Here is a 13,641-nt window from a genome sequence, read left to right as displayed (position 1 = left end):
GAATTCCAGAAAAACATCTACTTCTGCTTCATTGACTACACTAGAGACTTTGATTCTGTGATCACAACAAACTGGAAAATTCTTCAAGATATGGGAATAACAGACCCCCTTACCTGTCTCCTAAGAAACTTGTATATGGGTTAAGAAACAACAGTCAGAACCAGACATGAAACAACAGACTGGTTGAAAGTTGGGAAAAGAGTACAGCAAGTCTGTATATTGTCACCTTGCTTATTTAACTTTTACGCAGGGTGTATCATGTGAAATGATGGACTGGATGAATCACAAGCTGGTATCACGACTGTGGAAGAAATATCAAGAATCTCAGATATCCAAATGATACCACTCCAATGGTGGAAAGTGAAAAGTACCTAAAGAACCTCTTGATGAAGGTGAAAGAGGGGAGTGAAAAAGATGGCTTGAAACTGAACATTTAAAAAATGAAGATCATGGCATCCAGTTTCATCATTTCATGGCAAATGGGGAAAAAATGGAAACAGTGACAAACTTTATTTTCTTGGGCTCCAAAATCACTGCAGATGGTGAGTATAGCCATGAAATTAAAAGACACTTGTTCCTTTAAAGAAATGCTATGAGAAACCTAGACAGCATATTAGAAAGCAGAGACATCACTTTGCCAACAAAGGTCCATCTAGTCAAAGCTATGGTTTTTCCAGTAGTCATGTACGGAGGTAAGAGTTGAACCTTAAAGAAGGTTGAGCATGGAAGAATTGATGCTTTTGAACTGTCAGCTGGAGAAGACTCTTGAGAATCCCTTGGATAGCAAGGAGATCAACCAGTCAATCATAAAGGAAATTAACCCCGAATATTCACTGGAAGGACTGATGCTGAAGCTCCAACACATTGGCCACCTGATGCAAAGAGATGACTCATTGGAAAAGACTCCGATGCTGGGAAAGATTGAGAGCAGGAGGAGAAGGGGATGGCAGAGGATGAGATGGTTGGATGGCATCACTGACTCAATGGACTTGAGTTTGAGATAGTAAAGAACAGGGAAGCTTGGCATGCTGCAGGCCATGGGGTCGCAAAGAGTTGGATAGGACTGAGTGACTGAACAACAGTAGGTTTATTGTTCAAGGAACAATAAAGGCCTGTGTTCTTGTCATGACTAAGGGAGTGAGGAAGAGAATGTGGAATATACAATTAGAGACAGAACCAAAGCCAGATAATAGGCCCTTGCAAGCCAAGGCAATGTTTATTTTTGCGTATGTTTGTTATTAATGTTGTTTTCTATTGTAAGTCACTAGAAGAACACAAACACAGGAGTTGCATTAACTGATTCTAGACAAAAAAAGAACATGAACTTAATCTCCCACTGTAAACAACTAGAAAACTGTATATTATGCAGAAAACAACTGGCTCCACACATGGGACAATAGGTAGCATTGAATTCTGGTTCTGAAAGGAAAGGAAAGTAGTTGAGATCTACAACTGTCCCAATTTATTGCCTGGATGCATTGTCTAGACTGTTATTCACAGACAGGGAAGAACACAAACTAGAGCCTGGAAATCTCGGTGGGTTTTGTCACTGGAGACCAGAGACATGTGAGATCGGAAGGAGCAGGACAGAGCTCGGAAAGGACCTATGCAGAAATTCAGTTCTGGACATTGACACAAAGTCTCCCTTAAGTCTTTGCTGAAAACTTAGCTATATGTACATCAAGTAAAATTTCACAAGGCTTGGGCAAAAATATAAGCAAGCTAAAAAAACAAAAAACTGTAAAACTCACATAAGGCAAGAAGTTATTCAATGTCTAGCCATCATAAAAGAATCCTTGGTGATCAGCTAGGCCTGGTGGAGACCTCAGGAGAGTTATGTTTTAGAAATAGGGCTTCCTCATCCCAGGTGGCCCAGTGGTAAAGAATCCACTTGCCAATGCAGGAGACACAGGTTCTATCCCTGGGCCAAATTCAATCTCTGGGTCAGGAATATCCCCTGGAGAAGGAAATGGCAATTCACTCCAGTATTCTTGCCTGGGAAATACCATGGACAGAGGAGACTCACAGGCTATACTCCATGTGGCTGCAAAAGGGTCCGACACGACATAGTGACTAAATGACAACATGCCTAGAATGAAGTTTACTCTAGAAACACCCTAAGAAATCTTAAAAACTGGGCCATGTTCATAACATGTACCCATAATAATTGTCAAAATGCATTGCTTAAACAATAGCGTAGCGTTCATAAGATCCAGCCTCATATCAAATATTTTATACATACCAAGAAGCAGATAAAAGTAAATAACTAGCCAAGAATAAAATCATTCAACAAAAGACGCAGAAATGGCAGAAATGATTACAGACAAGGATGTCAAGCACTTATTATAAATACGAGCAAGTATTTCATTAAAAACATGGAGAGAAAATTAAGATGTTTAAAAATGGGCTTCTATAGATTAGAACAATACGTTGCTGCTAAGTTGCTTCAGTTGTGTCCGACTCTGTGCGACCCCTTAGATGGCAGCCCACCAGGTTCCCCCGTCCCTGGGATTCTCCTGGCAAGAACACTGGAGTGGGTTGCCATTTCCTTTTCCAATGCATGAAAGTGAAAAGTGAAAGTGAAGTTGCTCAGTCATGTCCAACTCTGAGCGACCCCATAGACTGCAGCCTACCAGGCTCCTCCGTCCATGGGATTTTCCAGGCAAGAGTACTGGAGTGGGGTGCCATTAGATGCTGCCGAATAAAAATATAAGTGAACTTTAAAACAGCAGTAGAATCAACTCAAATGAAACAGGAGAGAAAAAAAAGAGAATTTAAAAAGCCTCTATGAACTGTGAGACAACTTACATAATCTGATATACATAAAATTCATCTCCTAGAAGAAGCAGAGAGACTAGGAAGACATAAAAAATATTCAAAATCATAGTGACTAAATTTCCAAGTGTGATACAATTTATAAGCCCACAGATCCAAAAACCTCAAAGAACGTATACAGGATAGACATATACACAGACATGCCAAGATGTAGCAAAATGCTGTGCTGTGCTTAGTCACTCAGTCATGTCTGACTCTTTGTGACCCCATGGACTATAGCCTACCAGGCTCCTCTGTCCACGGGGATTCTCCAGGCAAGAGTACTGCAGTGGGTTGCCATGCCCTTCTCCAGGGCATTTTCCTGACTCAGGGATGCAACCCATGTCTCCTGCATGGGCAGGCTGATTCTTTACGACTGTACCACCTGGGACTCCAGGGGATGGAAGGGAGAGAGTAAGATTAAATTAATAGAGGATGTCCCTGGTGATCCAGTGGTTAAGACTCCATGCTTCCAATGCAGGGATGAGGGTTCAATCCCTTATCAGGGAATAAGGATCCTACATGCCTCAGGTCATGGCCAAAAAAAATTTAAAGACGTTAAGAAATAAATTTTAAGAAGATTAAATTAAGAGATCTTTCTTACTGCTAAACCACTCTGCAGATTTATTTGCTTTTAAGAACATATCACTATATTAAATTTTTGTTAATTTGTCTAATTTTCAGCATCGTCTAACAAGTAAGAGAATAGATCTGTCTTGCCCTCTACTCTATCAGCTACGCATAGAATTATGCCTAGCATATAGTGGGTAGGGACTAACAAATAGATGTAGGAAAGGAAGATATAAAGAAAAGGACTTTCAAAACTAGGTTTCAAAAATGCCTTTAAAAACTTTTTTCTCATTGGCCTAAGGTCATTTGCATTCTGCATAAATTAGTTTCCTTTCTGGGAGTTAAAATGTTATCTACTTTGCTCTTTGGGAAATAATAAAGTGAGATGAAATTGAGATGGCATTTGGCCAGTATTCCCTCTCTTGAGTTCGTGTAGAGAGATGTATACACAAAGGAGGAAGCAAGGCAGAGGAAAACTTTATTACTGGTTGACATTCTGTCCCTACAGCCCTGGGAAGAACGCTGGTGATACAGACTGGAACAATTGGAGAAATCATTTTTTAATCTGCTTTGAATGCCCATGCAAACCCGAATAAAGAAGTCCAAAAGGCTGGATTTTGTTCATTTCCACCTCAAAGAACAGACACAATTATCAAGTCCACATTGCAGAGAAAGAGAAGGACTGGACAAGAGTACAACTACAACGGTTGGTTGGAACTGATTTTTTAAGTGTGTTTTATTTTTTATCATCATCACAGACCATGGTTATTATCCCCTTGCTTAGCTGTCTTTTTTAAAGGAAGAAACCATTTTTTAAAAGCAAGTAAAACTACCTTCTGCCCCTAACACCCACCAAAGGGATTTTTAGGCTTTCTCACTACTGAAGCAAACTAGATAACTAATAAGAATCTACTTTATAGCATAGGAAACTCTACTCAATACTCTGTAAGACCTATATGGGAAAAAAGTCTTTGAAAATGTGTGTGTCTGTGTGTGTGTGTGTGTGTGTGTGTGTGTGTGTATATATATATATATAAAATACAATTTGCTGTATACCTGAAACTAATGCAACATTGTAAATCAATATACCCCAATAATTTTTTTTAATTACATCTCAATAAAACTCTTTAAAAAAAGCCTTTAAAGTATGGAGAGATAGTAAATTGGTGAGATATTACCAAGATTAACAGTCTCATGAATCTCTATTTCTTTCCATGATAAATGTCTAAAATAGCCAAGGGGGTTGGGGTTAGAGGATACTGGAACTTCTCTCAGAGAAGAAGGCAAAAGCTTTATTCAATGTTTCCTTTAATTACAAAAATCTGAAAAGGATATAAGGATGGAAAGTAAGAGATGATTAGTAGGCCCAAGCTCCTCCTTCTTGCAAACAGACTCTTTCTAGTATCTTTGAATAAAATGAGAAACAACATGGAAACAATGACCTGACAATATGTGACAATAGAACTTTGACTTACAACCTCTGCAGCCATCGTTCCCGAAGGCCAAACCACCACCTCTTCACCATCAACCAAAGAATGGTTAATTAGTGTTAAGTTCATACTTCCCTATTTTTCCCTCTGCTTGAGAAAGCCAAATCTTCCTTCTAAATTAATCATACAATTTGCTCATTTCTAGGTAACGCAACGTCAGCTTCCCATGCCAACAACTTACAAAGAACACCTGAATTTATTCCCTGTTTTTTTGCTATAAAATTCTCCCACATTCCTGCCTGGTTTTGAGACTCGGCCAAATTCAAGCAAAAAAAAAAAATTGACTCCCTTGCTATAATAAGCTCTGCAGAGTTTCCTTTGTCTGTTCTTATTTGAGTTGTTTTCCTTTTCCTTTATTTCCACAAAATAAGACAGGCATAACATTTATCCCCATGCACAAAAGGTGATAAACTTCTATAGCAGTAGTCTACTTTCTGCAGTAAAGTATTTCTTGCTGATATATCAATCCTTGTTGAGAAGGATTGTACCTTGAAAATATTTAGACTTTCATGAACTCCCTTGAACTACAATAAACTTAAAATGAAAATAATAAATAAAATAATGGTTCAATTATTATTCTTGAACACCAAGAGGAGAGCACTAAATTGCTTTGTTTGGTGGGTTCCCTGATTTTCTTTTTTTTTGGTAGAATTTTATCCCAAGGTGAAACCAGAAAGAATTATGAGAATATGAATACAGGAGATTCTCCCATGCCCTTTTCTCTGTGAGCACTGCTACTTTCTTAACGAGTGAGATTCTACATAAATGTTCAGGAAATAAAAAAATTATCTCCATTCATTTGAACCCACTCCCTTCTTACCTCCTAGATCAACAACTCCATGATCTCTAACCATTTTGATTATCCCCTCCAAATTCCCAATTTTTCTGTTATATCAGGAATAAATGTATAGATGCTCAGTTGCTTTCTAAGTGATGGTGGGGCAAAAGTGCCACTTCAGATCTTGTGAGAGGAGCAATTTTAAGATAGCCAAATTTTCATGGGTAAAATGAGCCTTCTCTTGGTATAGAGCTAGAAACCATGCTAGATGCCTTATTTATATCATCTAACGTAATCCTCACAATAGTCAAGCTAGGTAGTTATGATATCTTCATTAAAATGTGGAGAGAAATGGAATATTTCTTGCTATGTCAGTAAACAAAGGATGTCACAGTCATCAGCAATAGCAGCCACCGCCCATGGTGAGCTATGAGGCCTGAGGGAATTCAGGGAGGAAAGAATACCTGCCATCTAGCAGCCATCAGACTGCAACCACTCACTGTGGTGAGCTGTGAAGAAATTCAGGATGCAAAAACACAGGATACTGGCCCCAGATTGGTGTAGTGCACATCAAAGGAATTATTTCAGTGGGCCCAGACTCCTGCATCTTCCCATATATAGAAAAGTGCTAAATTCCTTAACTTGAGATATCTGGCTTTCCTTTAATTCACAACAATCTTTTGACATTCAGACTATCTGATGCTTTTTGTTGCAAAACATTTTACATATAACCTGGCTCCCCTCTTACTTCCTCAGAGCTGTTTTCTCAGGGTTACTTGAGATGCTGCCTCCCAGGCCTGAAGTCCTAAAAATTCCTGCTGAATAAAACTTAACTTTCAACTTTCAGATTGGGAGTATTTTTGAAGTCTACAATGGGTAACACTTAAAATGGGACAGGTTTGGTAACTTCTTACCTATGATATCATGAGAGATCAGATTCGCTGATATTTAAAACCACCTAGTGGTAAAGAACCTGACTGTCAATGCAGGAGATGCCAGAGATGTGAATTCGATCCCAGGGTTGGGAAGATCTGCTGGAGAAGGGAATGGCAACCCACTTGAGTATTCTTGCCTATAAAATCCCATGGATAGAGGAGCCTGGCGGGTGACAGTCCATGTGGTTACAAAGTTGGAGATGACTGAGCACACAGGGTCTCTCTGACCCTAAAGACTCTTCTTAGTCAGTACTTAGCTAATCCTAAATTAACTACTTAGGATTAGTACTTACATAATACAACTCATTAAAAAAAAGTCTCTTCCAGGATGGCTAGGACATTCTTGAAGACACTGAACCTGGTAATTGGGCTTTAATTTTTGGTTTACCATATTCTATCTCTTCTGATTCAACAGAAAATTAAGTCAATGTGATCTTTTCATTAAAGCATGCTATAACAAGGATTAGAAAGGAAAAAAAAATACTATTTCAAGTGCTTTGAAAAGTCAAAGGCCAGCTTTCTTAGCCCAGATTTCCTAGGAGGGAGGAGAAAGGAGCCTGAAGCCAAGCTTCAGGTAAAATAGGGTCTGGATTATAACTCCAGGCTAGCAAGAAAAAGAGGAAAATGCAGTCCGTTGAGGAAGAGGTAAAGCAAGTGCAAAGTGGCCCATTACTGACTTAACAACTGCAGGATAACTTCAATTGTATGTGGAATCATACTGGGTCTCACAGTCTATTGGAAAAAGAAAGAAAGAAGAATGCATTCAGCTATCTGCCATCTTCTGTAATTCATCTGTCCCAGTATATCCCAGAGAATTAATGTTCCCAAACTTTTGGACTTGACAACCTGACTTCTCCAGAACTGACTCTAGGAAATCCATTTCTCAAGCCCCACTGATTAGTTCTTCATCTGAAACTAAGAGTGGAGGGAATATCTATTGCCTTCCTAGAAACATTTGGGGTAGATACAGGAGTTATAGCCCTTGCAGCTACTACTCTGGTGTCCAATGATAGTCATCCAAAAACCTGGCCCTCCTACTGAGGCTGCTGAAATAGCTGGTGGTCTTAATATACAAGCCAACTGGTGGGATAAGTGCCTAATATTCAGGGATTAATTATGTTTATGTGTGTGCAGTATATGTGTGTGTATACTCATGAACACACAGACTGGGGTGGGGAGGGGTGGACAGAGGGAGCTGAGAAAGTTGGAGAAGATACACTGGGTGACCAAAGAGTTCATTCCAGTTTTCCACAAGGTGTTACAGGAAAAACCCCAATGAAATTTTTGGCCAACCCAATATGAACTGAGTCCCGTGGAACCACTCTTTCAAATCCGCATTCAGCATTCCTGCTGATTCTCTGTTTCCCCATGAGCAATGCATGTGAATGAGTTTTGTAATGTTTAAAACAATAAACAAATGGGAGAATATATTTCAATGAAATGCCCCAAAGTAATCCACCCTATAAACTTTAGTCACCTATTAGTTTATTTAATAAATCCCAACAATTCACTCAGCGTTCATTTATTATGAGGTTCTGTTCTAGGAATTAGGGTTGTAGCAGAGAATAAAATAGACAAAAATTTCTATCCTGGAGGAGCTTAAACTATTAAGATAGCTATTAAGATAGTGTCAGCTGGCGATAAATCTTAGGAAGAAAACAAGACGGTTCAATGTGCAGAAAGGGGAGGGATAAGTTAATTTAGGTTGGTTTAAACTGAATCCCTAATGATAAGAAGGAGACAGCTAAGCCAGCTAAATTAAAGATGTGGGGGAATTAGGAGTTTTTGAGGGAGAACAAACTAAGTGAAAAGATCCAACAGAGAGAATAAACCTGGTACATTTAAAGAGAAAAATAGAAGGCCTCTCTTCCCATCCTTCTTTTCTAGTAGAGTTATGGAGTTCAAGTTCATAAGGGAAATAACAACTGTGCTTTCCATACAAGAGTAAGGAATATTCTTTCCTGAGAATGTTACTGGAGGAGAAGAGAGCAGGTTTTATAGTGGAAAACATTCTTTTAGTTCCTCTAAAAGGATAGCTGTGATACAAATGCTGGAGAAATTTCAAAAACATATTTGTGGCTCCTAGAAGATAAATAATCATAGGGTAAACCTTGGTCAGCCATGAGGTGTGGCTAATATTTTACCTCAGGGGTTTTACCGCATAAAAATTGATGCTTTCACAAAAAAATGAAAATGTTGTCTTTGGTCACATGAGCACAGTTCTGACACAAAATTGTCCTTACACCTAAGAGGTAAAACTCTGAAACATAAGTCTCACTCAATATGTAAAGCAAAGGCCAATCTGAGTGTATCTTTTAACATAAATGTTGAATTCAACAGATAAATACAAATCAAATACACTCATAAACAAATGCATATGAGTTACTTTATCTGCCCCCTCCCAAATCTTTGTGTCTTATTTTGCAAGGTGTTTACCCATCCTCAAGCAAACAGCTAGCGAAAAAAGATGAAAGTGGGAAAAGGAGAAATGAGTTGCCTTGACTCACCTCTCCACAACAGTACAAATGCTTATATAAACCAGCACTGTATAATTATCTTCTATATATCAAACTGCCATTTCATTACAGTGGTAATACCAAGTGCTGGCAAAGGTGAGGTTTATTTGACAGTATCATTCACTGATGGAATAAGCATAATCTCTTCAGAAATCAATGTCTATCGACAGCCCTAAAAAAACTAGTAGTAATTCCACATTTCAATCTAGACAGCATATTAAAAAGCAGAGGCATTAGTTTGCCAACAAAGGTCCGTCTAGTCAAAGCTATGGTTTTTCCAGTAGGCATGTATGGACCTGAAAGTTGGACTATAAAGAAAGCTGAGCACCAAAGAATTAATGCTTTTGAATTGTGGTGTTGAAGAAGACTCCTCAGAGTCTCTTGGATGGCAAGAAGATCAAACCAGTCAATTCTAAATGAAATCAACCCTGAATATTCATTGAAAGGACTGATGCTGAAACTGAAGCTCCAATACTTTGGCCACCTGATGCAAAGAGCCGACTCATTAGAAACGACCCTGATGCTGGGGAAGATTGAAGGCAAGGTAAAAGGAGAAGAGGATGACAGAGGATGAGATGGTTGGATGGTATCACCGACTCAACGGACATGAGTTTGAGCAAGCTCTAGGAGATGATGGACAGGGAAGCCTGGTGAGCTGCAGTCCATGGGGTTGCAAAGAATCAGACATGACTGAGTGATTGAACAACAACAAAAAATACCATGTTTACTATCGTTGATTTTTAGGGAAAATTAGATTTGTAGAAATATTATTTCTTAATATGTTAATGATAAAGTCAAACAAATCTTTTAAAAATGTAAAAGAAGTAACAGAAATTTGTTAAAAGAGGGTTATTTGAATAAATGATGGTACAGTAGAAGGGTGGAAATTTTGAAAAATAATATATTTTGAAAGCAAAAATATTACTAACATGTAAAAACACAGTACCATATTCAGGAGAAAAATTGGGAGCAATGCCATGTTGCATTAGAGATCTTAAGATAAATGACCAAATTTTGTGCCTCTCTCTTCTATAGGAAAGAGTTGTCATTGCTAAGTGACTGTTGAGCCAGTCATTACACTTTCTAGCTTCTCTTTTATCTAGATGAGTCCATGTTATATCTGTTTGTGAAGAGATTAGAAGAATTTATTTGTGCCATTTCCAGTCAAGAGTATGTAAGAAGATATATTTTCTCCATACATTTTTAAAAAATCCATTTCCTGTATGGAAGCAACTAATTACAATGTTGTGGAAGGTGAAAGTCCAGAGAGATAAAATAGAAGGAACCTGGGTCTATGTATCACTGCATAAAATAGTCTCCCAGAGACAAAGAAATAGACCTGTATACCTAAAAACAGTAAGTTTCCATTGTGTTGATTCTTTGTGCCTTTTAAGGCTATTTGTTTCAACAGCTGTTGTTACTCTAACTAATTGGGAAATGTACTGTCTATGATGAAAGAAAAGTCACGTGTGTGTGTGTGTGTGTGTGTGTGTATGCATGCACACACTCTTAAGTGTGCAGTTCTATGGGTTTTAGAAAATGTATACACTCATTTAACCATCCATAACACCAGAAAGTTCATTGCCCTTTCCATAAAAAACAAAATATATATGTGTGTTTATGTTTTTTCACTGTTCTGATTTCTGTCACCATAGATTACACTTGTCTATAATTAAAATGGGCTTCCCTGGTGGCTCAGATGGGAAAGTGTCTGCCTGCAATGCTGGAGATCCAGGTTTGATCTCTGGGTCAGGAAGATCCCCTGGAGAAGGAAATGGCAACCCACTCCAGTACTCTTGCCTGGGAAATCCCATGGACAGAGGAGCCTGGTAGGCTACAGTCCATGGAGTTGCAAAGAGTCAGACACGACTGAGCAACTACTTTACTTTGCAATTAAAATTCATATAAATAGACTTTTTTTTAAATTTAAATTTATTTTAATTGGAGGCTAATTACTTTACAATATTGTATTGGTTATGCCACACATCAACATGAATCCACCCTGTGCATACACATGTTCCCCATCCTGAACCCCCCTCCCACCCTCCTCCCCGTACCATCCCTCCAGGTCATCCCAGTGCACCAGCCCCAAGGATTCTGTATCAAACCTGGACTGGCAATTCATTTCTTATATGATATTATACATGTTTCCATGCCATTAATAGACTTTTATATATTCCCATACAAGTAAAGTTAAAAAAAATTTTATTTTGAAATAATTTTACATTCACAGAGGAGTTAACATTTTATGAAGAGTTCTTATACGTCCTTGACTCAGCTTCCTGAAGAGTTAACATGTGACCATCATGTGTTGAATATGTGTGCCCTCCAGAATTTATACATTTAAGTCCTAATCCTTAATGTGATGCTATTAGCAGATGGGACTTTGGGGACATAATCTAGTTATAAGGATGAAGCCCTTGTGGATGAGATTAACAGAAATGTAAAGCCATATATGCTCTCCATGTGAACTAAGAAACATCAAGTGTCAGTCTGCAGCAAGAAATACAACTAAAACAAATGTGCAGTATGATTTCAACTTATTCCTTTACCCAGCTTTGGTCTGCCTTAAAATCCTAGTCAAACTATTGTACTCTTATAATAAAGTATCCTTTCTACCTAAATCAGAACAAGTGGTTATTTTTTCTAGCTTTAATGAAATATTATTGGTATATAACATATGGACATGAATTTGAAAAAACTCCAGGAGATAGTGAAGGACAGGGAAGCCTGGCATGCTATAGCCCATGAGTTTGCAAAGAATTGGACACAACTTAGCAACTGAACAACAAGAAGCATGTGGATGCTTAAGATATAAAATGTGATGATTTGATAGTTTATTGTGTGAAATAATTATGACAATAACTTATATAACATATCAAGTTCTCTCATAAGTAGCTAGAAAAGTGCTGCCTGATAACATTTAACATTTATACTCATAACTTCCAAGTATATAAAACAGTATTGTTAATTATAGCCACTGCTGCTAAGTTGCTTCAGTCATGTCCGACTCTGTGCGACCCCATAGACGGCAGCCTACCAGGCTCCTCCGTCCATGGATTTTCCAGGCAAGAGTACTGGAGTGCGGTGCCATAATAGTAGCCACTACTCTGTATAGAAGCGTCTGCCTGGAATACGGGAAACCCAGGTTCGATCCCTGAGTCGGGAAGATCCCCTGGAGAAGGAAATGGCAACCCACTCCAGTACTCTTGCCTGGAGAATCCCATGGAGGGAGGAGCCTGGTAGGCTACAGTCCATGGGGTCATAAAGAGTCGGACACAACTGAGTGACTTCACTTCACTCACTCTGTATATTAGATCCCTAGCACTTACTCATTTTACGGCTACAAATGTGCACCCCTTGATCAGCATTTCCCCATTTCCCTCACTCCCCAGTAACTGGAGGCCATCATTCTACTCTCTATTTTTATAAGTTCAGTCTCTCAGTTTCTAAAAATAAGTGAGAACACATAGTATGTTTCTCTGACATTTCACTTAGCATATTCCCTCAAAATTTATCCATGTAATTGCAAAAGACAGAATTTCCTATTGTATGGCTGAATAATATTCTATCACACACACACACTCACCTCCCATGTACAAACAAACACACGCATCACACTTCCTTTATCCAATCAACCATCAGTGGATTCTTGGATTCTTTCAATGACTTGGTAATTGGGAATCATGCTGCAATGAACATGGGGGTTCAGATCAGTCTTTGTTATAGTGATTTCACCTCCTTTGCATATATCACCAGAAGTGGGATTGCTGAGTCATCAGTTCAGTTCAGTTCAGTCACTCAGTCGTGTCCGACTCTTTGCAACCCCATGAATCGCAGCACGCCAGGCCACCCTGTCCATCACCAACTCCCGGAGTTCACTCAGACCCATGTCCATCGAATTAGTGATGCCATCCAGCCATCTCATCCTCTGTCGTCCCCTTCTCCTCCTGCCCCCACTCCCTCCCAGCATCAGAGTCTTTTCCAATGAGTCAACTCTTCGCATGAGGTGGCCAAAGTACTGGAGTTTCAGCTTCAGCATCATTCCCTCCAAAGAAATCCCAGGGCTGATCTCCTTCAGAATGGACTGGTTGGATTTCCTTGCAGTCCAAGGGACTCTCAAGAGTCTTCTCCAACACCACAGTTCAAAAGCGTCAATTCTTCAGTGCTCAGCCTTCTTCACAGTCCAACTCTCACATCCATACATGACCACTGGAAAAACCACAGCCTTGACTAGATGGACCTTTGTTGGCAAAGTAATGTCTCTGCTTTTCAATATGCTATCTACGTTGGTCATAACTTTCCTTCCAAGGAGTAAGCGTCTTTTAATTTCATGGCTGCAGTCACCATCTGCAGTGATTTTGGAGCCCCAAAAAACAAAGTCTGACACTGTTTCCACTGTTTCCTCATCTATTTCCCATGCAGTGATGGGACCGGATGCCATGATCTTTGTTTTCTGAATGTTGAGCCTTAAGCCAACTTTTTCACTCTCCACTTTCACTTTCATCAAGAGGTTCAATGTCATGAACCTCATTCCA

Source organism: Bubalus bubalis, chromosome 18 (genome assembly GCF_019923935.1).
Source record: "Bubalus bubalis isolate 160015118507 breed Murrah chromosome 18, NDDB_SH_1, whole genome shotgun sequence".
NCBI classification, from domain to species: Eukaryota; Metazoa; Chordata; class Mammalia; order Artiodactyla; family Bovidae; genus Bubalus; species Bubalus bubalis.
Note: the sequence above shows the minus strand (reverse complement) of the source record.